The 26,622-nt window shown below is 49.8% G+C and overlaps 27 non-coding genes across 27 annotated transcripts; 14 read left to right on the forward strand and 13 right to left on the reverse strand.

The window, feature by feature from the left end:
* Nucleotides 1–253: 253 nt before the first annotated feature.
* Trnal-uaa (transfer RNA leucine (anticodon UAA)) lies at nucleotides 254–337 on the forward strand. The gene has a single exon. It is a non-coding gene; the product is annotated as a tRNA-Leu (tRNA).
* Nucleotides 338–1,463: 1,126 nt separating this feature from the next.
* On the reverse strand, nucleotides 1,464–1,535 carry Trnag-ccc (transfer RNA glycine (anticodon CCC)). Its single transcript has one exon. It is a non-coding gene; the product is annotated as a tRNA-Gly (tRNA).
* A 683-nt stretch (nucleotides 1,536–2,218) lies between these two features.
* Nucleotides 2,219–2,302, forward strand: Trnal-uaa (transfer RNA leucine (anticodon UAA)). The gene has a single exon. It is a non-coding gene; the product is annotated as a tRNA-Leu (tRNA).
* A 1,126-nt stretch (nucleotides 2,303–3,428) lies between these two features.
* Nucleotides 3,429–3,500, reverse strand: Trnag-ccc (transfer RNA glycine (anticodon CCC)). The gene has a single exon. It is a non-coding gene; the product is annotated as a tRNA-Gly (tRNA).
* A 683-nt stretch (nucleotides 3,501–4,183) lies between these two features.
* Trnal-uaa (transfer RNA leucine (anticodon UAA)) lies at nucleotides 4,184–4,267 on the forward strand. The gene has a single exon. It is a non-coding gene; the product is annotated as a tRNA-Leu (tRNA).
* Nucleotides 4,268–5,393: 1,126 nt separating this feature from the next.
* Trnag-ccc (transfer RNA glycine (anticodon CCC)) lies at nucleotides 5,394–5,465 on the reverse strand. Its single transcript has one exon. It is a non-coding gene; the product is annotated as a tRNA-Gly (tRNA).
* Nucleotides 5,466–6,148: 683 nt separating this feature from the next.
* Nucleotides 6,149–6,232, forward strand: Trnal-uaa (transfer RNA leucine (anticodon UAA)). The gene has a single exon. It is a non-coding gene; the product is annotated as a tRNA-Leu (tRNA).
* Nucleotides 6,233–7,358: 1,126 nt separating this feature from the next.
* On the reverse strand, nucleotides 7,359–7,430 carry Trnag-ccc (transfer RNA glycine (anticodon CCC)). Its single transcript has one exon. It is a non-coding gene; the product is annotated as a tRNA-Gly (tRNA).
* A 683-nt stretch (nucleotides 7,431–8,113) lies between these two features.
* On the forward strand, nucleotides 8,114–8,197 carry Trnal-uaa (transfer RNA leucine (anticodon UAA)). Its single transcript has one exon. It is a non-coding gene; the product is annotated as a tRNA-Leu (tRNA).
* Nucleotides 8,198–9,323: 1,126 nt separating this feature from the next.
* Trnag-ccc (transfer RNA glycine (anticodon CCC)) lies at nucleotides 9,324–9,395 on the reverse strand. Its single transcript has one exon. It is a non-coding gene; the product is annotated as a tRNA-Gly (tRNA).
* A 683-nt stretch (nucleotides 9,396–10,078) lies between these two features.
* On the forward strand, nucleotides 10,079–10,162 carry Trnal-uaa (transfer RNA leucine (anticodon UAA)). The gene has a single exon. It is a non-coding gene; the product is annotated as a tRNA-Leu (tRNA).
* A 1,126-nt stretch (nucleotides 10,163–11,288) lies between these two features.
* On the reverse strand, nucleotides 11,289–11,360 carry Trnag-ccc (transfer RNA glycine (anticodon CCC)). Its single transcript has one exon. It is a non-coding gene; the product is annotated as a tRNA-Gly (tRNA).
* Nucleotides 11,361–12,043: 683 nt separating this feature from the next.
* Trnal-uaa (transfer RNA leucine (anticodon UAA)) lies at nucleotides 12,044–12,127 on the forward strand. Its single transcript has one exon. It is a non-coding gene; the product is annotated as a tRNA-Leu (tRNA).
* A 1,126-nt stretch (nucleotides 12,128–13,253) lies between these two features.
* On the reverse strand, nucleotides 13,254–13,325 carry Trnag-ccc (transfer RNA glycine (anticodon CCC)). Its single transcript has one exon. It is a non-coding gene; the product is annotated as a tRNA-Gly (tRNA).
* A 683-nt stretch (nucleotides 13,326–14,008) lies between these two features.
* On the forward strand, nucleotides 14,009–14,092 carry Trnal-uaa (transfer RNA leucine (anticodon UAA)). The gene has a single exon. It is a non-coding gene; the product is annotated as a tRNA-Leu (tRNA).
* Nucleotides 14,093–15,218: 1,126 nt separating this feature from the next.
* Trnag-ccc (transfer RNA glycine (anticodon CCC)) lies at nucleotides 15,219–15,290 on the reverse strand. Its single transcript has one exon. It is a non-coding gene; the product is annotated as a tRNA-Gly (tRNA).
* A 683-nt stretch (nucleotides 15,291–15,973) lies between these two features.
* Trnal-uaa (transfer RNA leucine (anticodon UAA)) lies at nucleotides 15,974–16,057 on the forward strand. The gene has a single exon. It is a non-coding gene; the product is annotated as a tRNA-Leu (tRNA).
* Nucleotides 16,058–17,183: 1,126 nt separating this feature from the next.
* Trnag-ccc (transfer RNA glycine (anticodon CCC)) lies at nucleotides 17,184–17,255 on the reverse strand. Its single transcript has one exon. It is a non-coding gene; the product is annotated as a tRNA-Gly (tRNA).
* Nucleotides 17,256–17,938: 683 nt separating this feature from the next.
* Trnal-uaa (transfer RNA leucine (anticodon UAA)) lies at nucleotides 17,939–18,022 on the forward strand. The gene has a single exon. It is a non-coding gene; the product is annotated as a tRNA-Leu (tRNA).
* Nucleotides 18,023–19,148: 1,126 nt separating this feature from the next.
* Nucleotides 19,149–19,220, reverse strand: Trnag-ccc (transfer RNA glycine (anticodon CCC)). The gene has a single exon. It is a non-coding gene; the product is annotated as a tRNA-Gly (tRNA).
* Nucleotides 19,221–19,903: 683 nt separating this feature from the next.
* Trnal-uaa (transfer RNA leucine (anticodon UAA)) lies at nucleotides 19,904–19,987 on the forward strand. The gene has a single exon. It is a non-coding gene; the product is annotated as a tRNA-Leu (tRNA).
* A 1,126-nt stretch (nucleotides 19,988–21,113) lies between these two features.
* On the reverse strand, nucleotides 21,114–21,185 carry Trnag-ccc (transfer RNA glycine (anticodon CCC)). The gene has a single exon. It is a non-coding gene; the product is annotated as a tRNA-Gly (tRNA).
* Nucleotides 21,186–21,868: 683 nt separating this feature from the next.
* On the forward strand, nucleotides 21,869–21,952 carry Trnal-uaa (transfer RNA leucine (anticodon UAA)). The gene has a single exon. It is a non-coding gene; the product is annotated as a tRNA-Leu (tRNA).
* Nucleotides 21,953–23,078: 1,126 nt separating this feature from the next.
* Trnag-ccc (transfer RNA glycine (anticodon CCC)) lies at nucleotides 23,079–23,150 on the reverse strand. The gene has a single exon. It is a non-coding gene; the product is annotated as a tRNA-Gly (tRNA).
* Nucleotides 23,151–23,833: 683 nt separating this feature from the next.
* On the forward strand, nucleotides 23,834–23,917 carry Trnal-uaa (transfer RNA leucine (anticodon UAA)). The gene has a single exon. It is a non-coding gene; the product is annotated as a tRNA-Leu (tRNA).
* A 1,115-nt stretch (nucleotides 23,918–25,032) lies between these two features.
* Nucleotides 25,033–25,104, reverse strand: Trnag-ccc (transfer RNA glycine (anticodon CCC)). The gene has a single exon. It is a non-coding gene; the product is annotated as a tRNA-Gly (tRNA).
* Nucleotides 25,105–25,787: 683 nt separating this feature from the next.
* Trnal-uaa (transfer RNA leucine (anticodon UAA)) lies at nucleotides 25,788–25,871 on the forward strand. Its single transcript has one exon. It is a non-coding gene; the product is annotated as a tRNA-Leu (tRNA).
* The last annotated feature ends 751 nt before the right edge of the window (nucleotides 25,872–26,622 follow it).

Below are 26,622 nucleotides of genomic sequence, written 5' to 3' on the forward strand. Positions count from 1 at the left end.
ATGTAAAAATTGATAATTAGAGTTCTGCTCGTTCTACTAAAGACAGATGGCGACGGAAAACAACGGTGTAAGGCACCATATTTAAGCTGTGGTTCCCGAAAGTGAGGGTGGGGTGCAACCTCACATCTGACAACTCGTCTAAAATACTCTAAAAAAACGTATTTCCTTCACACAAGAAAAAACAAGCAAATTTCGCAGTCAGGCTCTGGAGATGAAGCTAGAAACGACGGCAGCACGTTATTTGCGCTCGCACGTCAGATTGGCCGAGCGGTCTAAGGCGCCAGATTTAAGCTCTGGTTCCCGAAAGGGAGCGTGGGTTCGAACCCCACATCTGACAATGAATTTTAAATATTCCAAAACTGCCCATTTCCTTCGTGCGGGAAAGCAAGTAAATTACGCGCAAACAGGTTCGAGAGATATTATTAGAGATGGCAGTGATTACGGAGCTTGCCCTGCAAGTCTGATTGCCTGGCGGTCAGAAGGAATGGAAAGCTGTTAGGAGACATGGCTTTCAGCCAGGCGGCCCGGATTCGATTCCCGGTAGCCGAACATACTTTTGTTTGCTGAGTCTTGGCTATTCTCAGGGCGTTTACGTTTTCTTTGTGTTGTGCTTTTTGGGTCCAAGCGTCAAGAAAGCAAAAGTCAACGAAAGCAGATACGTGTATAAATGACTGGCAGGGCAGTAACGAAGGTGGATGAGCCGGTGGACCGGGTATTGGACTGCTGACGTGGCCCCATTGCACAGCTCGTCAGCTCAGTAGGTTAGAGCGCCGTGCTGTGAACACAAAGGCCATGTATTCGATCGCAGCAAGTGCCATTTAATTTTTCTCTCGTAAAAGACAGTGCTTCCTCCAGCGAGACACTGCCATGTAAATACCAAGTGACATGCACAACAAGCAATATGTCTGCACGTTTCGCGGCGTTGCGGCTAACGGCCATAGCACGCTGAGTGCAGCGGTTCTCGTCTGTTCATTGTAGTTAAGAACCGTTGGGCGTGGTTAGTACTTGGATGGGTGACCAGCTGGGAGCTCGACCTGCATTTGGCTTCTTTCATTTTGCCTTTTTACTTCGCTTTCGTTGCTGCTTAGCGTTAATGATGCTGTCCAGCACGCTGACGCCACTCTTGCCTCTCGGTACACTAAGGCGCGAATCTGTGGCCACAATAAAATGAAAGGTTCTGTCGTGTGTTTGTCGTTTTTTGGTCTCTCACAGTCGTTTCTCGCGCCTGCCCTCTACATATATGCCCGTTTCCAAGCGTCAGCTTTCGCGTCAGCCGAGCAAAGTCGAGACAAGTCGACACATGGAGACACACGATGCTGTGAAACGAAATCCGGCGACTAGCGCACTGGCTACACGGAGTGAGACGTGGGGCGAAGGAAAACTATTCGTAACGCGACAGTTCTCAGTTACGAGGATCGCGTTACGTTACGTGGAATATCCCTAGAAGAAAAATGTACGTGTTATGCGGTGGCCGGGAATCGAACCCGGATCAACTGCTTGGGAAGCAACCATGCTGACCGTTACACCACCACCGCCTTGCGCTGTGCTTCACTCACGCCGCGATGTGTCGGCTACCCTCCTGCCACCAGAGGCCGAAGGCGAAGGCGCTGTAGGCGCTCAACGCCAGGGCGGAGGTGAGCACATCTGAACGCAGTGTGTAGGTGCTGCTAGGACGATGTTGCGTAACTAGAAGCAGAACTGACAGCCGTTGAAGAAACTGCCCTTTAATTTACAGCAGCGTGATAAAAGAAATATCTAATGTGACGTACTTACTGACGATCCAGAGACGATTGAGCATATGTGTGCCAGTCCAGAAGTAGAAAGCGCGTACGTATCATAGTGTTAAGTTGGTTAGTTTGATGCTCGCCTGGAGCATATCATTGGCTTCCCGTAAGGGTGAAATGCACAGCGTAGCCGTTGATAGGGAACGGCCTTTTCTTGTCATTCGTTGTTTTCTCTGCGCCGATGTAAAAATTGATAATTAGAGTTCTGCTCGTTCTACTAAAGACAGATGGCGACGGAAAACAACGGTGTAAGGCACCATATTTAAGCTGTGGTTCCCGAAAGTGAGGGTGGGGTGCAACCTCACATCTGACAACTCGTCTAAAATACTCTAAAAAAACGTATTTCCTTCACACAAGAAAAAACAAGCAAATTTCGCAGTCAGGCTCTGGAGATGAAGCTAGAAACGACGGCAGCACGTTATTTGCGCTCGCACGTCAGATTGGCCGAGCGGTCTAAGGCGCCAGATTTAAGCTCTGGTTCCCGAAAGGGAGCGTGGGTTCGAACCCCACATCTGACAATGAATTTTAAATATTCCAAAACTGCCCATTTCCTTCGTGCGGGAAAGCAAGTAAATTACGCGCAAACAGGTTCGAGAGATATTATTAGAGATGGCAGTGATTACGGAGCTTGCCCTGCAAGTCTGATTGCCTGGCGGTCAGAAGGAATGGAAAGCTGTTAGGAGACATGGCTTTCAGCCAGGCGGCCCGGATTCGATTCCCGGTAGCCGAACATACTTTTGTTTGCTGAGTCTTGGCTATTCTCAGGGCGTTTACGTTTTCTTTGTGTTGTGCTTTTTGGGTCCAAGCGTCAAGAAAGCAAAAGTCAACGAAAGCAGATACGTGTATAAATGACTGGCAGGGCAGTAACGAAGGTGGATGAGCCGGTGGACCGGGTATTGGACTGCTGACGTGGCCCCATTGCACAGCTCGTCAGCTCAGTAGGTTAGAGCGCCGTGCTGTGAACACAAAGGCCATGTATTCGATCGCAGCAAGTGCCATTTAATTTTTCTCTCGTAAAAGACAGTGCTTCCTCCAGCGAGACACTGCCATGTAAATACCAAGTGACATGCACAACAAGCAATATGTCTGCACGTTTCGCGGCGTTGCGGCTAACGGCCATAGCACGCTGAGTGCAGCGGTTCTCGTCTGTTCATTGTAGTTAAGAACCGTTGGGCGTGGTTAGTACTTGGATGGGTGACCAGCTGGGAGCTCGACCTGCATTTGGCTTCTTTCATTTTGCCTTTTTACTTCGCTTTCGTTGCTGCTTAGCGTTAATGATGCTGTCCAGCACGCTGACGCCACTCTTGCCTCTCGGTACACTAAGGCGCGAATCTGTGGCCACAATAAAATGAAAGGTTCTGTCGTGTGTTTGTCGTTTTTTGGTCTCTCACAGTCGTTTCTCGCGCCTGCCCTCTACATATATGCCCGTTTCCAAGCGTCAGCTTTCGCGTCAGCCGAGCAAAGTCGAGACAAGTCGACACATGGAGACACACGATGCTGTGAAACGAAATCCGGCGACTAGCGCACTGGCTACACGGAGTGAGACGTGGGGCGAAGGAAAACTATTCGTAACGCGACAGTTCTCAGTTACGAGGATCGCGTTACGTTACGTGGAATATCCCTAGAAGAAAAATGTACGTGTCATGCGGTGGCCGGGAATCGAACCCGGATCAACTGCTTGGGAAGCAACCATGCTGACCGTTACACCACCACCGCCTTGCGCTGTGCTTCACTCACGCCGCGATGTGTCGGCTACCCTCCTGCCACCAGAGGCCGAAGGCGAAGGCGCTGTAGGCGCTCAACGCCAGGGCGGAGGTGAGCACATCTGAACGCAGTGTGTAGGTGCTGCTAGGACGATGTTGCGTAACTAGAAGCAGAACTGACAGCCGTTGAAGAAACTGCCCTTTAATTTACAGCAGCGTGATAAAAGAAATATCTAATGTGACGTACTTACTGACGATCCAGAGACGATTGAGCATATGTGTGCCAGTCCAGAAGTAGAAAGCGCGTACGTATCATAGTGTTAAGTTGGTTAGTTTGATGCTCGCCTGGAGCATATCATTGGCTTCCCGTAAGGGTGAAATGCACAGCGTAGCCGTTGATAGGGAACGGCCTTTTCTTGTCATTCGTTGTTTTCTCTGCGCCGATGTAAAAATTGATAATTAGAGTTCTGCTCGTTCTACTAAAGACAGATGGCGACGGAAAACAACGGTGTAAGGCACCATATTTAAGCTGTGGTTCCCGAAAGTGAGGGTGGGGTGCAACCTCACATCTGACAACTCGTCTAAAATACTCTAAAAAAACGTATTTCCTTCACACAAGAAAAAACAAGCAAATTTCGCAGTCAGGCTCTGGAGATGAAGCTAGAAACGACGGCAGCACGTTATTTGCGCTCGCACGTCAGATTGGCCGAGCGGTCTAAGGCGCCAGATTTAAGCTCTGGTTCCCGAAAGGGAGCGTGGGTTCGAACCCCACATCTGACAATGAATTTTAAATATTCCAAAACTGCCCATTTCCTTCGTGCGGGAAAGCAAGTAAATTACGCGCAAACAGGTTCGAGAGATATTATTAGAGATGGCAGTGATTACGGAGCTTGCCCTGCAAGTCTGATTGCCTGGCGGTCAGAAGGAATGGAAAGCTGTTAGGAGACATGGCTTTCAGCCAGGCGGCCCGGATTCGATTCCCGGTAGCCGAACATACTTTTGTTTGCTGAGTCTTGGCTATTCTCAGGGCGTTTACGTTTTCTTTGTGTTGTGCTTTTTGGGTCCAAGCGTCAAGAAAGCAAAAGTCAACGAAAGCAGATACGTGTATAAATGACTGGCAGGGCAGTAACGAAGGTGGATGAGCCGGTGGACCGGGTATTGGACTGCTGACGTGGCCCCATTGCACAGCTCGTCAGCTCAGTAGGTTAGAGCGCCGTGCTGTGAACACAAAGGCCATGTATTCGATCGCAGCAAGTGCCATTTAATTTTTCTCTCGTAAAAGACAGTGCTTCCTCCAGCGAGACACTGCCATGTAAATACCAAGTGACATGCACAACAAGCAATATGTCTGCACGTTTCGCGGCGTTGCGGCTAACGGCCATAGCACGCTGAGTGCAGCGGTTCTCGTCTGTTCATTGTAGTTAAGAACCGTTGGGCGTGGTTAGTACTTGGATGGGTGACCAGCTGGGAGCTCGACCTGCATTTGGCTTCTTTCATTTTGCCTTTTTACTTCGCTTTCGTTGCTGCTTAGCGTTAATGATGCTGTCCAGCACGCTGACGCCACTCTTGCCTCTCGGTACACTAAGGCGCGAATCTGTGGCCACAATAAAATGAAAGGTTCTGTCGTGTGTTTGTCGTTTTTTGGTCTCTCACAGTCGTTTCTCGCGCCTGCCCTCTACATATATGCCCGTTTCCAAGCGTCAGCTTTCGCGTCAGCCGAGCAAAGTCGAGACAAGTCGACACATGGAGACACACGATGCTGTGAAACGAAATCCGGCGACTAGCGCACTGGCTACACGGAGTGAGACGTGGGGCGAAGGAAAACTATTCGTAACGCGACAGTTCTCAGTTACGAGGATCGCGTTACGTTACGTGGAATATCCCTAGAAGAAAAATGTACGTGTTATGCGGTGGCCGGGAATCGAACCCGGATCAACTGCTTGGGAAGCAACCATGCTGACCGTTACACCACCACCGCCTTGCGCTGTGCTTCACTCACGCCGCGATGTGTCGGCTACCCTCCTGCCACCAGAGGCCGAAGGCGAAGGCGCTGTAGGCGCTCAACGCCAGGGCGGAGGTGAGCACATCTGAACGCAGTGTGTAGGTGCTGCTAGGACGATGTTGCGTAACTAGAAGCAGAACTGACAGCCGTTGAAGAAACTGCCCTTTAATTTACAGCAGCGTGATAAAAGAAATATCTAATGTGACGTACTTACTGACGATCCAGAGACGATTGAGCATATGTGTGCCAGTCCAGAAGTAGAAAGCGCGTACGTATCATAGTGTTAAGTTGGTTAGTTTGATGCTCGCCTGGAGCATATCATTGGCTTCCCGTAAGGGTGAAATGCACAGCGTAGCCGTTGATAGGGAACGGCCTTTTCTTGTCATTCGTTGTTTTCTCTGCGCCGATGTAAAAATTGATAATTAGAGTTCTGCTCGTTCTACTAAAGACAGATGGCGACGGAAAACAACGGTGTAAGGCACCATATTTAAGCTGTGGTTCCCGAAAGTGAGGGTGGGGTGCAACCTCACATCTGACAACTCGTCTAAAATACTCTAAAAAAACGTATTTCCTTCACACAAGAAAAAACAAGCAAATTTCGCAGTCAGGCTCTGGAGATGAAGCTAGAAACGACGGCAGCACGTTATTTGCGCTCGCACGTCAGATTGGCCGAGCGGTCTAAGGCGCCAGATTTAAGCTCTGGTTCCCGAAAGGGAGCGTGGGTTCGAACCCCACATCTGACAATGAATTTTAAATATTCCAAAACTGCCCATTTCCTTCGTGCGGGAAAGCAAGTAAATTACGCGCAAACAGGTTCGAGAGATATTATTAGAGATGGCAGTGATTACGGAGCTTGCCCTGCAAGTCTGATTGCCTGGCGGTCAGAAGGAATGGAAAGCTGTTAGGAGACATGGCTTTCAGCCAGGCGGCCCGGATTCGATTCCCGGTAGCCGAACATACTTTTGTTTGCTGAGTCTTGGCTATTCTCAGGGCGTTTACGTTTTCTTTGTGTTGTGCTTTTTGGGTCCAAGCGTCAAGAAAGCAAAAGTCAACGAAAGCAGATACGTGTATAAATGACTGGCAGGGCAGTAACGAAGGTGGATGAGCCGGTGGACCGGGTATTGGACTGCTGACGTGGCCCCATTGCACAGCTCGTCAGCTCAGTAGGTTAGAGCGCCGTGCTGTGAACACAAAGGCCATGTATTCGATCGCAGCAAGTGCCATTTAATTTTTCTCTCGTAAAAGACAGTGCTTCCTCCAGCGAGACACTGCCATGTAAATACCAAGTGACATGCACAACAAGCAATATGTCTGCACGTTTCGCGGCGTTGCGGCTAACGGCCATAGCACGCTGAGTGCAGCGGTTCTCGTCTGTTCATTGTAGTTAAGAACCGTTGGGCGTGGTTAGTACTTGGATGGGTGACCAGCTGGGAGCTCGACCTGCATTTGGCTTCTTTCATTTTGCCTTTTTACTTCGCTTTCGTTGCTGCTTAGCGTTAATGATGCTGTCCAGCACGCTGACGCCACTCTTGCCTCTCGGTACACTAAGGCGCGAATCTGTGGCCACAATAAAATGAAAGGTTCTGTCGTGTGTTTGTCGTTTTTTGGTCTCTCACAGTCGTTTCTCGCGCCTGCCCTCTACATATATGCCCGTTTCCAAGCGTCAGCTTTCGCGTCAGCCGAGCAAAGTCGAGACAAGTCGACACATGGAGACACACGATGCTGTGAAACGAAATCCGGCGACTAGCGCACTGGCTACACGGAGTGAGACGTGGGGCGAAGGAAAACTATTCGTAACGCGACAGTTCTCAGTTACGAGGATCGCGTTACGTTACGTGGAATATCCCTAGAAGAAAAATGTACGTGTCATGCGGTGGCCGGGAATCGAACCCGGATCAACTGCTTGGGAAGCAACCATGCTGACCGTTACACCACCACCGCCTTGCGCTGTGCTTCACTCACGCCGCGATGTGTCGGCTACCCTCCTGCCACCAGAGGCCGAAGGCGAAGGCGCTGTAGGCGCTCAACGCCAGGGCGGAGGTGAGCACATCTGAACGCAGTGTGTAGGTGCTGCTAGGACGATGTTGCGTAACTAGAAGCAGAACTGACAGCCGTTGAAGAAACTGCCCTTTAATTTACAGCAGCGTGATAAAAGAAATATCTAATGTGACGTACTTACTGACGATCCAGAGACGATTGAGCATATGTGTGCCAGTCCAGAAGTAGAAAGCGCGTACGTATCATAGTGTTAAGTTGGTTAGTTTGATGCTCGCCTGGAGCATATCATTGGCTTCCCGTAAGGGTGAAATGCACAGCGTAGCCGTTGATAGGGAACGGCCTTTTCTTGTCATTCGTTGTTTTCTCTGCGCCGATGTAAAAATTGATAATTAGAGTTCTGCTCGTTCTACTAAAGACAGATGGCGACGGAAAACAACGGTGTAAGGCACCATATTTAAGCTGTGGTTCCCGAAAGTGAGGGTGGGGTGCAACCTCACATCTGACAACTCGTCTAAAATACTCTAAAAAAACGTATTTCCTTCACACAAGAAAAAACAAGCAAATTTCGCAGTCAGGCTCTGGAGATGAAGCTAGAAACGACGGCAGCACGTTATTTGCGCTCGCACGTCAGATTGGCCGAGCGGTCTAAGGCGCCAGATTTAAGCTCTGGTTCCCGAAAGGGAGCGTGGGTTCGAACCCCACATCTGACAATGAATTTTAAATATTCCAAAACTGCCCATTTCCTTCGTGCGGGAAAGCAAGTAAATTACGCGCAAACAGGTTCGAGAGATATTATTAGAGATGGCAGTGATTACGGAGCTTGCCCTGCAAGTCTGATTGCCTGGCGGTCAGAAGGAATGGAAAGCTGTTAGGAGACATGGCTTTCAGCCAGGCGGCCCGGATTCGATTCCCGGTAGCCGAACATACTTTTGTTTGCTGAGTCTTGGCTATTCTCAGGGCGTTTACGTTTTCTTTGTGTTGTGCTTTTTGGGTCCAAGCGTCAAGAAAGCAAAAGTCAACGAAAGCAGATACGTGTATAAATGACTGGCAGGGCAGTAACGAAGGTGGATGAGCCGGTGGACCGGGTATTGGACTGCTGACGTGGCCCCATTGCACAGCTCGTCAGCTCAGTAGGTTAGAGCGCCGTGCTGTGAACACAAAGGCCATGTATTCGATCGCAGCAAGTGCCATTTAATTTTTCTCTCGTAAAAGACAGTGCTTCCTCCAGCGAGACACTGCCATGTAAATACCAAGTGACATGCACAACAAGCAATATGTCTGCACGTTTCGCGGCGTTGCGGCTAACGGCCATAGCACGCTGAGTGCAGCGGTTCTCGTCTGTTCATTGTAGTTAAGAACCGTTGGGCGTGGTTAGTACTTGGATGGGTGACCAGCTGGGAGCTCGACCTGCATTTGGCTTCTTTCATTTTGCCTTTTTACTTCGCTTTCGTTGCTGCTTAGCGTTAATGATGCTGTCCAGCACGCTGACGCCACTCTTGCCTCTCGGTACACTAAGGCGCGAATCTGTGGCCACAATAAAATGAAAGGTTCTGTCGTGTGTTTGTCGTTTTTTGGTCTCTCACAGTCGTTTCTCGCGCCTGCCCTCTACATATATGCCCGTTTCCAAGCGTCAGCTTTCGCGTCAGCCGAGCAAAGTCGAGACAAGTCGACACATGGAGACACACGATGCTGTGAAACGAAATCCGGCGACTAGCGCACTGGCTACACGGAGTGAGACGTGGGGCGAAGGAAAACTATTCGTAACGCGACAGTTCTCAGTTACGAGGATCGCGTTACGTTACGTGGAATATCCCTAGAAGAAAAATGTACGTGTCGTGCGGTGGCCGGGAATCGAACCCGGATCAACTGCTTGGGAAGCAACCATGCTGACCGTTACACCACCACCGCCTTGCGCTGCGCTTCACTCACGCCGCGATGTGTCGGCTAGCCTCCTGCCACCAGAGGCCGAAGGCGAAGGCGCTGTAGGCGCTCAACGCCAGGGCGGAGGTGAGCACATCTGAACGCAGTGTGTAGGTGCTGCTAGGACGATGTAGCGTAACTAGAAGCAGAACTGACAGCCGTTGAAGAAACTGCCCTTTAATTTACAGCAGCGTGATAAAAGAAATATCTAATGTGACGTACTTACTGACGATCCAGAGACGATTGAGCATATGTGTGCCAGTCCAGAAGTAGAAAGCGCGTACGTATCATAGTGTTAAGTTGGTTAGTTTGATGCTCGCCTGGAGCATATCATTGGCTTCCCGTAAGGGTGAAATGCACAGCGTAGCCGTTGATAGGGAACGGCCTTTTCTTGTCATTCGTTGTTTTCTCTGCGCCGATGTAAAAATTGATAATTAGAGTTCTGCTCGTTCTACTAAAGACAGATGGCGACGGAAAACAACGGTGTAAGGCACCATATTTAAGCTGTGGTTCCCAAAAGTGAGGGTGGGGTGCAACCTCACATCTGACAACTCGTCTAAAATACTCTAAAAAAACGTATTTCCTTCACACAAGAAAAAACAAGCAAATTTCGCAGTCAGGCTCTGGAGATGAAGCTAGAAACGACGGCAGCACGTTATTTGCGCTCGCACGTCAGATTGGCCGAGCGGTCTAAGGCGCCAGATTTAAGCTCTGGTTCCCGAAAGGGAGCGTGGGTTCGAACCCCACATCTGACAATGAATTTTAAATATTCCAAAACTGCCCATTTCCTTCGTGCGGGAAAGCAAGTAAATTACGCGCAAACAGGTTCGAGAGATATTATTAGAGATGGCAGTGATTACGGAGCTTGCCCTGCAAGTCTGATTGCCTGGCGGTCAGAAGGAATGGAAAGCTGTTAGGAGACATGGCTTTCAGCCAGGCGGCCCGGATTCGATTCCCGGTAGCCGAACATACTTTTGTTTGCTGAGTCTTGGCTATTCTCAGGGCGTTTACGTTTTCTTTGTGTTGTGCTTTTTGGGTCCAAGCGTCAAGAAAGCAAAAGTCAACGAAAGCAGATACGTGTATAAATGACTGGCAGGGCAGTAACGAAGGTGGATGAGCCGGTGGACCGGGTATTGGACTGCTGACGTGGCCCCATTGCACAGCTCGTCAGCTCAGTAGGTTAGAGCGCCGTGCTGTGAACACAAAGGCCATGTATTCGATCGCAGCAAGTGCCATTTAATTTTTCTCTCGTAAAAGACAGTGCTTCCTCCAGCGAGACACTGCCATGTAAATACCAAGTGACATGCACAACAAGCAATATGTCTGCACGTTTCGCGGCGTTGCGGCTAACGGCCATAGCACGCTGAGTGCAGCGGTTCTCGTCTGTTCATTGTAGTTAAGAACCGTTGGGCGTGGTTAGTACTTGGATGGGTGACCAGCTGGGAGCTCGACCTGCATTTGGCTTCTTTCATTTTGCCTTTTTACTTCGCTTTCGTTGCTGCTTAGCGTTAATGATGCTGTCCAGCACGCTGACGCCACTCTTGCCTCTCGGTACACTAAGGCGCGAATCTGTGGCCACAATAAAATGAAAGGTTCTGTCGTGTGTTTGTCGTTTTTTGGTCTCTCACAGTCGTTTCTCGCGCCTGCCCTCTACATATATGCCCGTTTCCAAGCGTCAGCTTTCGCGTCAGCCGAGCAAAGTCGAGACAAGTCGACACATGGAGACACACGATGCTGTGAAACGAAATCCGGCGACTAGCGCACTGGCTACACGGAGTGAGACGTGGGGCGAAGGAAAACTATTCGTAACGCGACAGTTCTCAGTTACGAGGATCGCGTTACGTTACGTGGAATATCCCTAGAAGAAAAATGTACGTGTCGTGCGGTGGCCGGGAATCGAACCCGGATCAACTGCTTGGGAAGCAACCATGCTGACCGTTACACCACCACCGCCTTGCGCTGCGCTTCACTCACGCCGCGATGTGTCGGCTAGCCTCCTGCCACCAGAGGCCGAAGGCGAAGGCGCTGTAGGCGCTCAACGCCAGGGCGGAGGTGAGCACATCTGAACGCAGTGTGTAGGTGCTGCTAGGACGATGTAGCGTAACTAGAAGCAGAACTGACAGCCGTTGAAGAAACTGCCCTTTAATTTACAGCAGCGTGATAAAAGAAATATCTAATGTGACGTACTTACTGACGATCCAGAGACGATTGAGCATATGTGTGCCAGTCCAGAAGTAGAAAGCGCGTACGTATCATAGTGTTAAGTTGGTTAGTTTGATGCTCGCCTGGAGCATATCATTGGCTTCCCGTAAGGGTGAAATGCACAGCGTAGCCGTTGATAGGGAACGGCCTTTTCTTGTCATTCGTTGTTTTCTCTGCGCCGATGTAAAAATTGATAATTAGAGTTCTGCTCGTTCTACTAAAGACAGATGGCGACGGAAAACAACGGTGTAAGGCACCATATTTAAGCTGTGGTTCCCAAAAGTGAGGGTGGGGTGCAACCTCACATCTGACAACTCGTCTAAAATACTCTAAAAAAACGTATTTCCTTCACACAAGAAAAAACAAGCAAATTTCGCAGTCAGGCTCTGGAGATGAAGCTAGAAACGACGGCAGCACGTTATTTGCGCTCGCACGTCAGATTGGCCGAGCGGTCTAAGGCGCCAGATTTAAGCTCTGGTTCCCGAAAGGGAGCGTGGGTTCGAACCCCACATCTGACAATGAATTTTAAATATTCCAAAACTGCCCATTTCCTTCGTGCGGGAAAGCAAGTAAATTACGCGCAAACAGGTTCGAGAGATATTATTAGAGATGGCAGTGATTACGGAGCTTGCCCTGCAAGTCTGATTGCCTGGCGGTCAGAAGGAATGGAAAGCTGTTAGGAGACATGGCTTTCAGCCAGGCGGCCCGGATTCGATTCCCGGTAGCCGAACATACTTTTGTTTGCTGAGTCTTGGCTATTCTCAGGGCGTTTACGTTTTCTTTGTGTTGTGCTTTTTGGGTCCAAGCGTCAAGAAAGCAAAAGTCAACGAAAGCAGATACGTGTATAAATGACTGGCAGGGCAGTAACGAAGGTGGATGAGCCGGTGGACCGGGTATTGGACTGCTGACGTGGCCCCATTGCACAGCTCGTCAGCTCAGTAGGTTAGAGCGCCGTGCTGTGAACACAAAGGCCATGTATTCGATCGCAGCAAGTGCCATTTAATTTTTCTCTCGTAAAAGACAGTGCTTCCTCCAGCGAGACACTGCCATGTAAATACCAAGTGACATGCACAACAAGCAATATGTCTGCACGTTTCGCGGCGTTGCGGCTAACGGCCATAGCACGCTGAGTGCAGCGGTTCTCGTCTGTTCATTGTAGTTAAGAACCGTTGGGCGTGGTTAGTACTTGGATGGGTGACCAGCTGGGAGCTCGACCTGCATTTGGCTTCTTTCATTTTGCCTTTTTACTTCGCTTTCGTTGCTGCTTAGCGTTAATGATGCTGTCCAGCACGCTGACGCCACTCTTGCCTCTCGGTACACTAAGGCGCGAATCTGTGGCCACAATAAAATGAAAGGTTCTGTCGTGTGTTTGTCGTTTTTTGGTCTCTCACAGTCGTTTCTCGCGCCTGCCCTCTACATATATGCCCGTTTCCAAGCGTCAGCTTTCGCGTCAGCCGAGCAAAGTCGAGACAAGTCGACACATGGAGACACACGATGCTGTGAAACGAAATCCGGCGACTAGCGCACTGGCTACACGGAGTGAGACGTGGGGCGAAGGAAAACTATTCGTAACGCGACAGTTCTCAGTTACGAGGATCGCGTTACGTTACGTGGAATATCCCTAGAAGAAAAATGTACGTGTCGTGCGGTGGCCGGGAATCGAACCCGGATCAATTGCTTGGGAAGCAACCATACTGACCGTTACACCACCACCGCCTTGCGCTGCGCTTCACTCACGCCGCGATGTGTCGGCTACCCTCCTGCCACCAGAGGCCGAAGGCGAAGGCGCTGTAGGCGCTCAACGCCAGGGCGGAGATGAGCACATCTGAACGCAGTGTGTAGGTGCTGCTAGGACGATGTAGCGTAACTAGAAGCAGAACTGACAGCCGTTGAAGAAACTGCACTTTAATTTACAGCAGCGTGATAAAAGAAATATCTAATGTGACGTACTTACTGACGATCCAGAGACGATTGAGCATATGTGTGCCAGTCCAGAAGTAGAAAGCGCGTACGTATCATAGTGTTAAGTTGGTTAGTTTGATGCTCGCCTGGAGCATATCATTGGCTTCCCGTAAGGGTGAAATGCACAGCGTAGCCGTTGATAGGGAACGGCCTTTTCTTGTCATTCGTTGTTTTCTCTGCGCCAATGTAAAAATTGATAATTAGAGTTCTGCTCGTTCTACTAAAGACAGATGGCGACGGAAAACATCGGTGTAAGGCACCATATTTAAGCTGTGGTTCCCGAAAGTGAGGGTGGGGTGCAACCTCACATCTGACAACTCGTCTAAAATACTCTAAAAAAACGTATTTCCTTCACACAAGAAAAAACAAGCAAATTTCGCAGTCAGGCTCTGGAGATGAAGCTAGAAACGACGGCAGCACGTTATTTGCGCTCGCACGTCAGATTGGCCGAGCGGTCTAAGGCGCCAGATTTAAGCTCTGGTTCCCGAAAGGGAGCGTGGGTTCGAACCCCACATCTGACAATGAATTTTAAATATTCCAAAACTGCCTATTTCCTTCGTGCGGGAAAGCAAGTAAATTACGCGCAAACAGGTTCGAGAGATATTATTAGAGATGGCAGTGATTACGGAGCTTGCCCTGCAAGTCTGATTGCCTGGCGGTCAGAAGGAATGGAAAGCTGTTAGGAGACATGGCTTTCAGCCAGGCGGCCCGGATTCGATTCCCGGTAGCCGAACATACTTTTGTTTGCTGAGTCTTGGCTATTCTCAGGGCGTTTACGTTTTCTTTGTGTTGTGCTTTTTGGGTCCAAGCGTCAAGAAAGCAAAAGTCAACGAAAGCAGATACGTGTATAAATGACTGGCAGGGCAGTAACGAAGGTGGATGAGCCGGTGGACCGGGTATTGGACTGCTGACGTGGCCCCATTGCACAGCTCGTCAGCTCAGTAGGTTAGAGCGCCGTGCTGTGAACACAAAGGCCATGTATTCGATCGCAGCAAGTGCCATTTAATTTTTCTCTCGTAAAAGACAGTGCTTCCTCCAGCGAGACACTGCCATGTAAATACCAAGTGACATGCACAACAAGCAATATGTCTGCACGTTTCGCGGCGTTGCGGCTAACGGCCATAGCACGCTGAGTGCAGCGGTTCTCGTCTGTTCATTGTAGTTAAGAACCGTTGGGCGTGGTTAGTACTTGGATGGGTGACCAGCTGGGAGCTCGACCTGCATTTGGCTTCTTTCATTTTGCCTTTTTACTTCGCTTTCGTTGCTGCTTAGCGTTAATGATGCTGTCCAGCACGCTGACGCCACTCTTGCCTCTCGGTACACTAAGGCGCGAATCTGTGGCCACAATAAAATGAAAGGTTCTGTCGTGTGTTTGTCGTTTTTTGGTCTCTCACAGTCGTTTCTCGCGCCTGCCCTCTACATATATGCCCGTTTCCAAGCGTCAGCTTTCGCGTCAGCCGAGCAAAGTCGAGACAAGTCGACACATGGAGACACACGATGCTGTGAAACGAAATCCGGCGACTAGCGCACTGGCTACACGGAGTGAGACGTGGGGCGAAGGAAAACTATTCGTAACGCGACAGTTCTCAGTTACGAGGATCGCGTTACGTTACGTGGAATATCCCTAGAAGAAAAATGTACGTGTCGTGCGGTGGCCGGGAATCGAACCCGGATCAATTGCTTGGGAAGCAACCATACTGACCGTTACACCACCACCGCCTTGCGCTGCGCTTCACTCACGCCGCGATGTGTCGGCTACCCTCCTGCCACCAGAGGCCGAAGGCGAAGGCGCTGTAGGCGCTCAACGCCAGGGCGGAGATGAGCACATCTGAACGCAGTGTGTAGGTGCTGCTAGGACGATGTAGCGTAACTAGAAGCAGAACTGACAGCCGTTGAAGAAACTGCACTTTAATTTACAGCAGCGTGATAAAAGAAATATCTAATGTGACGTACTTACTGACGATCCAGAGACGATTGAGCATATGTGTGCCAGTCCAGAAGTAGAAAGCGCGTACGTATCATAGTGTTAAGTTGGTTAGTTTGATGCTCGCCTGGAGCATATCATTGGCTTCCCGTAAGGGTGAAATGCACAGCGTAGCCGTTGATAGGGAACGGCCTTTTCTTGTCATTCGTTGTTTTCTCTGCGCCAATGTAAAAATTGATAATTAGAGTTCTGCTCGTTCTACTAAAGACAGATGGCGACGGAAAACATCGGTGTAAGGCACCATATTTAAGCTGTGGTTCCCGAAAGTGAGGGTGGGGTGCAACCTCACATCTGACAACTCGTCTAAAATACTCTAAAAAAACGTATTTCCTTCACACAAGAAAAAACAAGCAAATTTCGCAGTCAGGCTCTGGAGATGAAGCTAGAAACGACGGCAGCACGTTATTTGCGCTCGCACGTCAGATTGGCCGAGCGGTCTAAGGCGCCAGATTTAAGCTCTGGTTCCCGAAAGGGAGCGTGGGTTCGAACCCCACATCTGACAATGAATTTTAAATATTCCAAAACTGCCCATTTCCTTCGTGCGGGAAAGCAAGTAAATTACGCGCAAACAGGTTCGAGAGATATTATTAGAGATGGCAGTGATTACGGAGCTTGCCCTGCAAGTCTGATTGCCTGGCGGTCAGAAGGAATGGAAAGCTGTTAGGAGACATGGCTTTCAGCCAGGCGGCCCGGATTCGATTCCCGGTAGCCGAACATACTTTTGTTTGCTGAGTCTTGGCTATTCTCAGGGCGTTTACGTTTTCTTTGTGTTGTGCTTTTTGGGTCCAAGCGTCAAGAAAGCAAAAGTCAACGAAAGCAGATACGTGTATAAATGACTGGCAGGGCAGTAACGAAGGTGGATGAGCCGGTGGACCGGGTATTGGACTGCTGACGTGGCCCCATTGCACAGCTCGTCAGCTCAGTAGGTTAGAGCGCCGTGCTGTGAACACAAAGGCCATGTATTCGATCGCAGCAAGTGCCATTTAATTTTTCTCTCGTAAAAGACAGTGCTTCCTCCAGCGAGACACTGCCATGTAAATACCAAGTGACATGCACAACAAGCAATATGTCTGCACGTTTCGCGGCGTTGCGGCTAACGGCCATAGCACGCTGAGTGCAGCGGTTCTCGTCTGTTCATTGTAGTTAAGAACCGTTGGGCGTGGTTAGTACTTGGATGGGTGACCAGCTGGGAGCTCGACCTGCATTTGGCTTCTTTCATTTTGCCTTTTTACTTCGCTTTCGTTGCTGCTTAGCGTTAATGATGCTGTCCAGCACGCTGACGCCACTCTTGCCTCTCGGTACACTAAGGCGCGAATCTGTGGCCACAATAAAATGAAAGGTTCTGTCGTGTGTTTGTCGTTTTTTGGTCTCTCACAGTCGTTTCTCGCGCCTGCCCTCTACATATATGCCCGTTTCCAAGCGTCAGCTTTCGCGTCAGCCGAGCAAAGTCGAGACAAGTCGACACATGGAGACACACGATGCTGTGAAACGAAATCCGGCGACTAGCGCACTGGCTACACGGAGTGAGACGTGGGGCGAAGGAAAACTATTCGTAACGCGACAGTTCTCAGTTACGAGGATCGCGTTACGTTACGTGGAATATCCCTAGAAGAAAAATGTACGTGTCGTGCGGTGGCCGGGAATCGAACCCGGATCAACTGCTTGGGAAGCAACCATGCTGACCGTTACACCACCACCGCCTTGCGCTGCGCTTCACTCACGCCGCGATGTGTCGGCTACCCTCCTGCCACCAGAGGCCGAAGGCGAAGGCGCTGTAGGCGCTCAACGCCAGGGCGGAGATGAGCACATCTGAACGCAGTGTGTAGGTGCTGCTAGGACGATGTAGCGTAACTAGGAGCAGAACTGACAGCCGTTGAAGAAACTGCCCTTTAATTTACAGCAGCGTGATAAAAGAAATATCTAATGTGACGTACTTACTGACGATCCAGAGACGATTGAGCATATGTGTGCCAGTCCAGAAGTAGAAAGCGCGTACGTATCATAGTGTTAAGTTGGTTAGTTTGATGCTCGCCTGGAGCATATCATTGGCTTCCCGTAAGGGTGAAATGCACAGCGTAGCCGTTGATAGGGAACGGCCTTTTCTTGTCATTCGTTGTTTTCTCTGCGCCGATGTAAAAATTGATAATTAGAGTTCTGCTCGTTCTACTAAAGACAGATGGCGACGGAAAACAACGGTGTAAGGCACCATATTTAAGCTGTGGTTCCCGAAAGTGAGGGTGGGGTGCAACCTCACATCTGACAACTCGTCTAAAATACTCTAAAAAAACGTATTTCCTTCACACAAGAAAAAACAAGCAAATTTCGCAGTCAGGCTCTGGAGATGAAGCTAGAAACGACGGCAGCACGTTATTTGCGCTCGCACGTCAGATTGGCCGAGCGGTCTAAGGCGCCAGATTTAAGCTCTGGTTCCCGAAAGGGAGCGTGGGTTCGAACCCCACATCTGACAATGAATTTTAAATATTCCAAAACTGCCCATTTCCTTCGTGCGGGAAAGCAAGTAAATTACGCGCAAACAGGTTCGAGAGATATTATTAGAGATGGCAGTGATTACGGAGCTTGCCCTGCAAGTCTGATTGCCTGGCGGTCAGAAGGAATGGAAAGCTGTTAGGAGACATGGCTTTCAGCCAGGCGGCCCGGATTCGATTCCCGGTAGCCGAACATACTTTTGTTTGCTGAGTCTTGGCTATTCTCAGGGCGTTTACGTTTTCTTTGTGTTGTGCTTTTTGGGTCCAAGCGTCAAGAAAGCAAAAGTCAACGAAAGCAGATACGTGTATAAATGACTGGCAGGGCAGTAACGAAGGTGGATGAGCCGGTGGACCGGGTATTGGACTGCTGACGTGGCCCCATTGCACAGCTCGTCAGCTCAGTAGGTTAGAGCGCCGTGCTGTGAACACAAAGGCCATGTATTCGATCGCAGCAAGTGCCATTTAATTTTTCTCTCGTAAAAGACAGTGCTTCCTCCAGCGAGACACTGCCATGTAAATACCAAGTGACATGCACAACAAGCAATATGTCTGCACGTTTCGCGGCGTTGCGGCTAACGGCCATAGCACGCTGAGTGCAGCGGTTCTCGTCTGTTCATTGTAGTTAAGAACCGTTGGGCGTGGTTAGTACTTGGATGGGTGACCAGCTGGGAGCTCGACCTGCATTTGGCTTCTTTCATTTTGCCTTTTTACTTCGCTTTCGTTGCTGCTTAGCGTTAATGATGCTGTCCAGCACGCTGACGCCACTCTTGCCTCTCGGTACACTAAGGCGCGAATCTGTGGCCACAATAAAATGAAAGGTTCTGTCGTGTGTTTGTCGTTTTTTGGTCTCTCACAGTCGTTTCTCGCGCCTGCCCTCTACATATATGCCCGTTTCCAAGCGTCAGCTTTCGCGTCAGCCGAGCAAAGTCGAGACAAGTCGACACATGGAGACACACGATGCTGTGAAACGAAATCCGGCGACTAGCGCACTGGCTACACGGAGTGAGACGTGGGGCGAAGGAAAACTATTCGTAACGCGACAGTTCTCAGTTACGAGTATCGCGTTACGTTACGTGGAATATCCCTAGAAGAAAAATGTACGTGTCGTGCGGTGGCCGGGAATCGAACCCGGATCAATTGCTTGGGAAGCAACCATACTGACCGTTACACCACCACCGCCTTGCGCTGCGCTTCACTCACGCCGCGATGTGTCGGCTACCCTCCTGCCACCAGAGGACGAAGGCGAAGGCGCTGTAGGCGCTCAACGCCAGGGCGGAGATGAGCACATCTGAACGCAGTGTGTAGGTGCTGCTAGGACGATGTAGCGTAACTAGAAGCAGAACTGACAGCCGTTGAAGAAACTGCACTTTAATTTACAGCAGCGTGATAAAAGAAATATCTAATGTGACGTACTTACTGACGATCCAGAGACGATTGAGCATATGTGTGCCAGTCCAGAAGTAGAAAGCGCGTACGTATCATAGTGTTAAGTTGGTTAGTTTGATGCTCGCCTGGAGCATATCATTGGCTTCCCGTAAGGGTGAAATGCACAGCGTAGCCGTTGATAGGGAACGGCCTTTTCTTGTCATTCGTTGTTTTCTCTGCGCCAATGTAAAAATTGATAATTAGAGTTCTGCTCGTTCTACTAAAGACAGATGGCGACGGAAAACATCGGTGTAAGGCACCATATTTAAGCTGTGGTTCCCGAAAGTGAGGGTGGGGTGCAACCTCACATCTGACAACTCGTCTAAAATACTCTAAAAAAACGTATTTCCTTCACACAAGAAAAAACAAGCAAATTTCGCAGTCAGGCTCTGGAGATGAAGCTAGAAACGACGGCAGCACGTTATTTGCGCTCGCACGTCAGATTGGCCGAGCGGTCTAAGGCGCCAGATTTAAGCTCTGGTTCCCGAAAGGGAGCGTGGGTTCGAACCCCACATCTGACAATGAATTTTAAATATTCCAAAACTGCCCATTTCCTTCGTGCGGGAAAGCAAGTAAATTACGCGCAAACAGGTTCGAGAGATATTATTAGAGATGGCAGTGATTACGGAGCTTGCCCTGCAAGTCTGATTGCCTGGCGGTCAGAAGGAATGGAAAGCTGTTAGGAGACATGGCTTTCAGCCAGGCGGCCCGGATTCGATTCCCGGTAGCCGAACATACTTTTGTTTGCTGAGTCTTGGCTATTCTCAGGGCGTTTACGTTTTCTTTGTGTTGTGCTTTTTGGGTCCAAGCGTCAAGAAAGCAAAAGTCAACGAAAGCAGATACGTGTATAAATGACTGGCAGGGCAGTAACGAAGGTGGATGAGCCGGTGGACCGGGTATTGGACTGCTGACGTGGCCCCATTGCACAGCTCGTCAGCTCAGTAGGTTAGAGCGCCGTGCTGTGAACACAAAGGCCATGTATTCGATCGCAGCAAGTGCCATTTAATTTTTCTCTCGTAAAAGACAGTGCTTCCTCCAGCGAGACACTGCCATGTAAATACCAAGTGACATGCACAACAAGCAATATGTCTGCACGTTTCGCGGCGTTGCGGCTAACGGCCATAGCACGCTGAGTGCAGCGGTTCTCGTCTGTTCATTGTAGTTAAGAACCGTTGGGCGTGGTTAGTACTTGGATGGGTGACCAGCTGGGAGCTCGACCTGCATTTGGCTTCTTTCATTTTGCCTTTTTACTTCGCTTTCGTTGCTGCTTAGCGTTAATGATGCTGTCCAGCACGCTGACGCCACTCTTGCCTCTCGGTACACTAAGGCGCGAATCTGTGGCCACAATAAAATGAAAGGTTCTGTCGTGTGTTTGTCGTTTTTTGGTCTCTCACAGTCGTTTCTCGCGCCTGCCCTCTACATATATGCCCGTTTCCAAGCGTCAGCTTTCGCGTCAGCCGAGCTAAGTCGAGACAAGTCGACACATGGAGACACACGATGCTGTGAAACGAAATCCGGCGACTAGCGCACTGGCTACACGGAGTGAGACGTGGGGCGAAGGAAAACTATTCGTAACGCGACAGTTCTCAGTTACGAGGATCGCGTTACGTTACGTGGAATATCCCTAGAAGAAAAATGTACGTGTCGTGCGGTGGCCGGGAATCGAACCCGGATCAACTGCTTGGGAAGCAACCATGCTGACCGTTACACCACCACCGCCTTGCGCTGCGCTTCACTCACGCCGCGATGTGTCGGCTACCCTCCTGCCACCAGAGGCCGAAGGCGAAGGCGCTGTAGGCGCTCAACGCCAGGGCGGAGATGAGCACATCTGAACGCAGTGTGTAGGTGCTGCTAGGACGATGTAGCGTAACTAGGAGCAGAACTGACAGCCGTTGAAGAAACTGCCCTTTAATTTACAGCAGCGTGATAAAAGAAATATCTAATGTGACGTACTTACTGACGATCCAGAGACGATTGAGCATATGTGTGCCAGTCCAGAAGTAGAAAGCGCGTACGTATCATAGTGTTAAGTTGGTTAGTTTGATGCTCGCCTGGAGCATATCATTGGCTTCCCGTAAGGGTGAAATGCACAGCGTAGCCGTTGATAGGGAACGGCCTTTTCTTGTCATTCGTTGTTTTCTCTGCGCCGATGTAAAAATTGATAATTAGAGTTCTGCTCGTTCTACTAAAGACAGATGGCGACGGAAAACAACGGTGTAAGGCACCATATTTAAGCTGTGGTTCCCGAAAGTGAGGGTGGGGTGCAACCTCACATCTGACAACTCGTCTAAAATACTCTAAAAAAACGTATTTCCTTCACACAAGAAAAAACAAGCAAATTTCGCAGTCAGGCTCTGGAGATGAAGCTAGAAACGACGGCAGCACGTTATTTGCGCTCGCACGTCAGATTGGCCGAGCGGTCTAAGGCGCCAGATTTAAGCTCTGGTTCCCGAAAGGGAGCGTGGGTTCGAACCCCACATCTGACAATGAATTTTAAATATTCCAAAACTGCCCATTTCCTTCGTGCGGGAAAGCAAGTAAATTACGCGCAAACAGGTTCGAGAGATATTATTAGAGATGGCAGTGATTACGGAGCTTGCCCTGCAAGTCTGATTGCCTGGCGGTCAGAAGGAATGGAAAGCTGTTAGGAGACATGGCTTTCAGCCAGGCGGCCCGGATTCGATTCCCGGTAGCCGAACATACTTTTGTTTGCTGAGTCTTGGCTATTCTCAGGGCGTTTACGTTTTCTTTGTGTTGTGCTTTTTGGGTCCAAGCGTCAAGAAAGCAAAAGTCAACGAAAGCAGATACGTGTATAAATGACTGGCAGGGCAGTAACGAAGGTGGATGAGCCGGTGGACCGGGTATTGGACTGCTGACGTGGCCCCATTGCACAGCTCGTCAGCTCAGTAGGTTAGAGCGCCGTGCTGTGAACACAAAGGCCATGTATTCGATCGCAGCAAGTGCCATTTAATTTTTCTCTCGTAAAAGACAGTGCTTCCTCCAGCGAGACACTGCCATGTAAATACCAAGTGACATGCACAACAAGCAATATGTCTGCACGTTTCGCGGCGTTGCGGCTAACGGCCATAGCACGCTGAGTGCAGCGGTTCTCGTCTGTTCATTGTAGTTAAGAACCGTTGGGCGTGGTTAGTACTTGGATGGGTGACCAGCTGGGAGCTCGACCTGCATTTGGCTTCTTTCATTTTGCCTTTTTACTTCGCTTTCGTTGCTGCTTAGCGTTAATGATGCTGTCCAGCACGCTGACGCCACTCTTGCCTCTCGGTACACTAAGGCGCGAATCTGTGGCCACAATAAAATGAAAGGTTCTGTCGTGTGTTTGTCGTTTTTTGGTCTCTCACAGTCGTTTCTCGCGCCTGCCCTCTACATATATGCCCGTTTCCAAGCGTCAGCTTTCGCGTCAGCCGAGCTAAGTCGAGACAAGTCGACACATGGAGACACACGATGCTGTGAAACGAAATCCGGCGACTAGCGCACTGGCTACACGGAGTGAGACGTGGGGCGAAGGAAAACTATTCGTAACGCGACAGTTCTCAGTTACGAGGATCGCGTTACGTTACGTGGAATATCCCTAGAAGAAAAATGTACGTGTCGTGCGTTGGCCGGGAATCGAACCCGGATCAACTGCTTGGGAAGCAACCATGCTGACCGTTACACCACCACCGCCTTGCGCTGTGCTTCACTCACGCCGCGATGTGTCGGCTACCCTCCTGCCACCAGAGGCCGAAGGCGAAGGCGCTGTAGGCGCTCAACGCCAGGGCGGAGGTGAGCACATCTGAACGCAGTGTGTAGGTGCTGCTAGGACGATGTTGCGTAACTAGAAGCAGAACTGACAGCCGTTGAAGAAACTGCCCTTTAATTTACAGCAGCGTGATAAAAGAAATATCTAATGTGACGTACTTACTGACGATCCAGAGACGATTGAGCATATGTGTGCCAGTCCAGAAGTAGAAAGCGCGTACGTATCATAGTGTTAAGTTGGTTAGTTTGATGCTCGCCTGGAGCATATCATTGGCTTCCCGTAAGGGTGAAATGCACAGCGTAGCCGTTGATAGGGAACGGCCTTTTCTTGTCATTCGTTGTTTTCTCTGCGCCAATGTAAAAATTGATAATTAGAGTTCTGCTCGTTCTACTAAAGACAGATGGCGACGGAAAACAACGGTGTAAGGCACCATATTTAAGCTGTGGTTCCCGAAAGTGAGGGTGGGGTGCAACCTCACATCTGACAACTCGTCTAAAATACTCTAAAAAAACGTATTTCCTTCACACAAGAAAAAACAAGCAAATTTCGCAGTCAGGCTCTGGAGATGAAGCTAGAAACGACGGCAGCACGTTATTTGCGCTCGCCCGTCAGATTGGCCGAGCGGTCTAAGGCGCCAGATTTAAGCTCTGGTTCCCGAAAGGGAGCGTGGGTTCGAACCCCACATCTGACAATGAATTTTAAATATTCCAAAACTGCCCATTTCCTTCGTGCGGGAAAGCAAGTAAATTACGCGCAAACAGGTTCGAGAGATATTATTAGAGATGGCAGTGATTACGGAGCTTGCCCTGCAAGTCTGATTGCCTGGCGGTCAGAAGGAATGGAAAGCTGTTAGGAGACATGGCTTTCAGCCAGGCGGCCCGGATTCGATTCCCGGTAGCCGAACATACTTTTGTTTGCTGAGTCTTGGCTATTCTCAGGGCGTTTACGTTTTCTTTGTGTTGTGCTTTTTGGGTCCAAGCGTCAAGAAAGCAAAAGTCAACGAAAGCAGATACGTGTATAAATGACTGGCAGGGCAGTAACGAAGGTGGATGAGCCGGTGGACCGGGTATTGGACTGCTGACGTGGCCCCATTGCACAGCTCGTCAGCTCAGTAGGTTAGAGCGCCGTGCTGTGAACACAAAGGCCATGTATTCGATCGCAGCAAGTGCCATTTAATTTTTCTCTCGTAAAAGACAGTGCTTCCTCCAGCGAGACACTGCCATGTAAATACCAAGTGACATGCACAACAAGCAATATGTCTGCACGTTTCGCGGCGTTGCGGCTAACGGCCATAGCACGCTGAGTGCAGCGGTTCTCGTCTGTTCATTGTAGTTAAGAACCGTTGGGCGTGGTTAGTACTTGGATGGGTGACCAGCTGGGAGCTCGACCTGCATTTGGCTTCTTTCATTTTGCCTTTTTACTTCGCTTTCGTTGCTGCTTAGCGTTAATGATGCTGTCCAGCACGCTGACGCCACTCTTGCCTCTCGGTACACTAAGGCGCGAATCTGTGGCCACAATAAAATGAAAGGTTCTGTCGTGTGTTTGTCGTTTTTTGGTCTCTCACAGTCGTTTCTCGCGCCTGCCCTCTACATATATGCCCGTTTCCAAGCGTCAGCTTTCGCAAAGTCGAGACAAGTCGACACATGGAGACACACGATGCTGTGAAACGAAATCCGGCGACTAGCGCACTGGCTACACGGAGTGAGACGTGGGGCGAAGGAAAACTATTCGTAACGCGACAGTTCTCAGTTACGAGGATCGCGTTACGTTACGTGGAATATCCCTAGAAGAAAAATGTACGTGTCGTGCGGTGGCCGGGAATCGAACCCGGATCAACTGCTTGGGAAGCAACCATGCTGACCGTTACACCACCACCGCCTTGCGCTGTGCTTCACTCACGCCGCGATGTGTCGGCTACCCTCCTGCCACCAGAGGCCGAAGGCGAAGGCGCTGTAGGCGCTCAACGCCAGGGCGGAGGTGAGCACATCTGAACGCAGTGTGTAGGTGCTGCTAGGACGATGTTGCGTAACTAGAAGCAGAACTGACAGCCGTTGAAGAAACTGCCCTTTAATTTACAGCAGCGTGATAAAAGAAATATCTAATGTGACGTACTTACTGACGATCCAGAGACGATTGAGCATATGTGTGCCAGTCCAGAAGTAGAAAGCGCGTACGTATCATAGTGTTAAGTTGGTTAGTTTGATGCTCGCCTGGAGCATATCATTGGCTTCCCGTAAGGGTGAAATGCACAGCGTAGCCGTTGATAGGGAACGGCCTTTTCTTGTCATTCGTTGTTTTCTCTGCGCCAATGTAAAAATTGATAATTAGAGTTCTGCTCGTTCTACTAAAGACAGATGGCGACGGAAAACAACGGTGTAAGGCACCATATTTAAGCTGTGGTTCCCGAAAGTGAGGGTGGGGTGCAACCTCACATCTGACAACTCGTCTAAAATACTCTAAAAAAACGTATTTCCTTCACACAAGAAAAAACAAGCAAATTTCGCAGTCAGGCTCTGGAGATGAAGCTAGAAACGACGGCAGCACGTTATTTGCGCTCGCACTTCAGATTGGCCGAGCGGTCTAAGGCGCCAGATTTAAGCTCTGGTTCCCGAAAGGGAGCGTGGGTTCGAACCCCACATCTGACAATGAATTTTAAATATTCCAAAACTGCCCATTTCCTTCGTGCGGGAAAGCAAGTAAATTACGCGCAAACAGGTTCGAGAGATATTATTAGAGATGGCAGTGATTACGGAGCTTGCCCTGCAAGTCTGATTGCCTGGCGGTCAGAAGGAATGGAAAGCTGTTAGGAGACATGGCTTTCAGCCAGGCGGCCCGGATTCGATTCCCGGTAGCCGAACATACTTTTGTTTGCTGAGTCTTGGCTATTCTCAGGGCGTTTACGTTTTCTTTGTGTTGTGCTTTTTGGGTCCAAGCGTCAAGAAAGCAAAAGTCAACGAAAGCAGATACGTGTATAAATGACTGGCAGGGCAGTAACGAAGGTGGATGAGCCGGTGGACCGGGTATTGGACTGCTGACGTGGCCCCATTGCACAGCTCGTCAGCTCAGTAGGTTAGAGCGCCGTGCTGTGAACACAAAGGCCATGTATTCGATCGCAGCAAGTGCCATTTAATTTTTCTCTCGTAAAAGACAGTGCTTCCTCCAGCGAGACACTGCCATGTAAATACCAAGTGACATGCACAACAAGCAATATGTCTGCACGTTTCGCGGCGTTGCGGCTAACGGCCATAGCACGCTGAGTGCAGCGGTTCTCGTCTGTTCATTGTAGTTAAGAACCGTTGGGCGTGGTTAGTACTTGGATGGGTGACCAGCTGGGAGCTCGACCTGCATTTGGCTTCTTTCATTTTGCCTTTTTACTTCGCTTTCGTTGCTGCTTAG

The sequence above is a fragment of the Schistocerca cancellata genome, chromosome 2, assembly GCF_023864275.1.
Source record: "Schistocerca cancellata isolate TAMUIC-IGC-003103 chromosome 2, iqSchCanc2.1, whole genome shotgun sequence".
Classification (NCBI taxonomy): domain Eukaryota; kingdom Metazoa; phylum Arthropoda; class Insecta; order Orthoptera; family Acrididae; genus Schistocerca; species Schistocerca cancellata.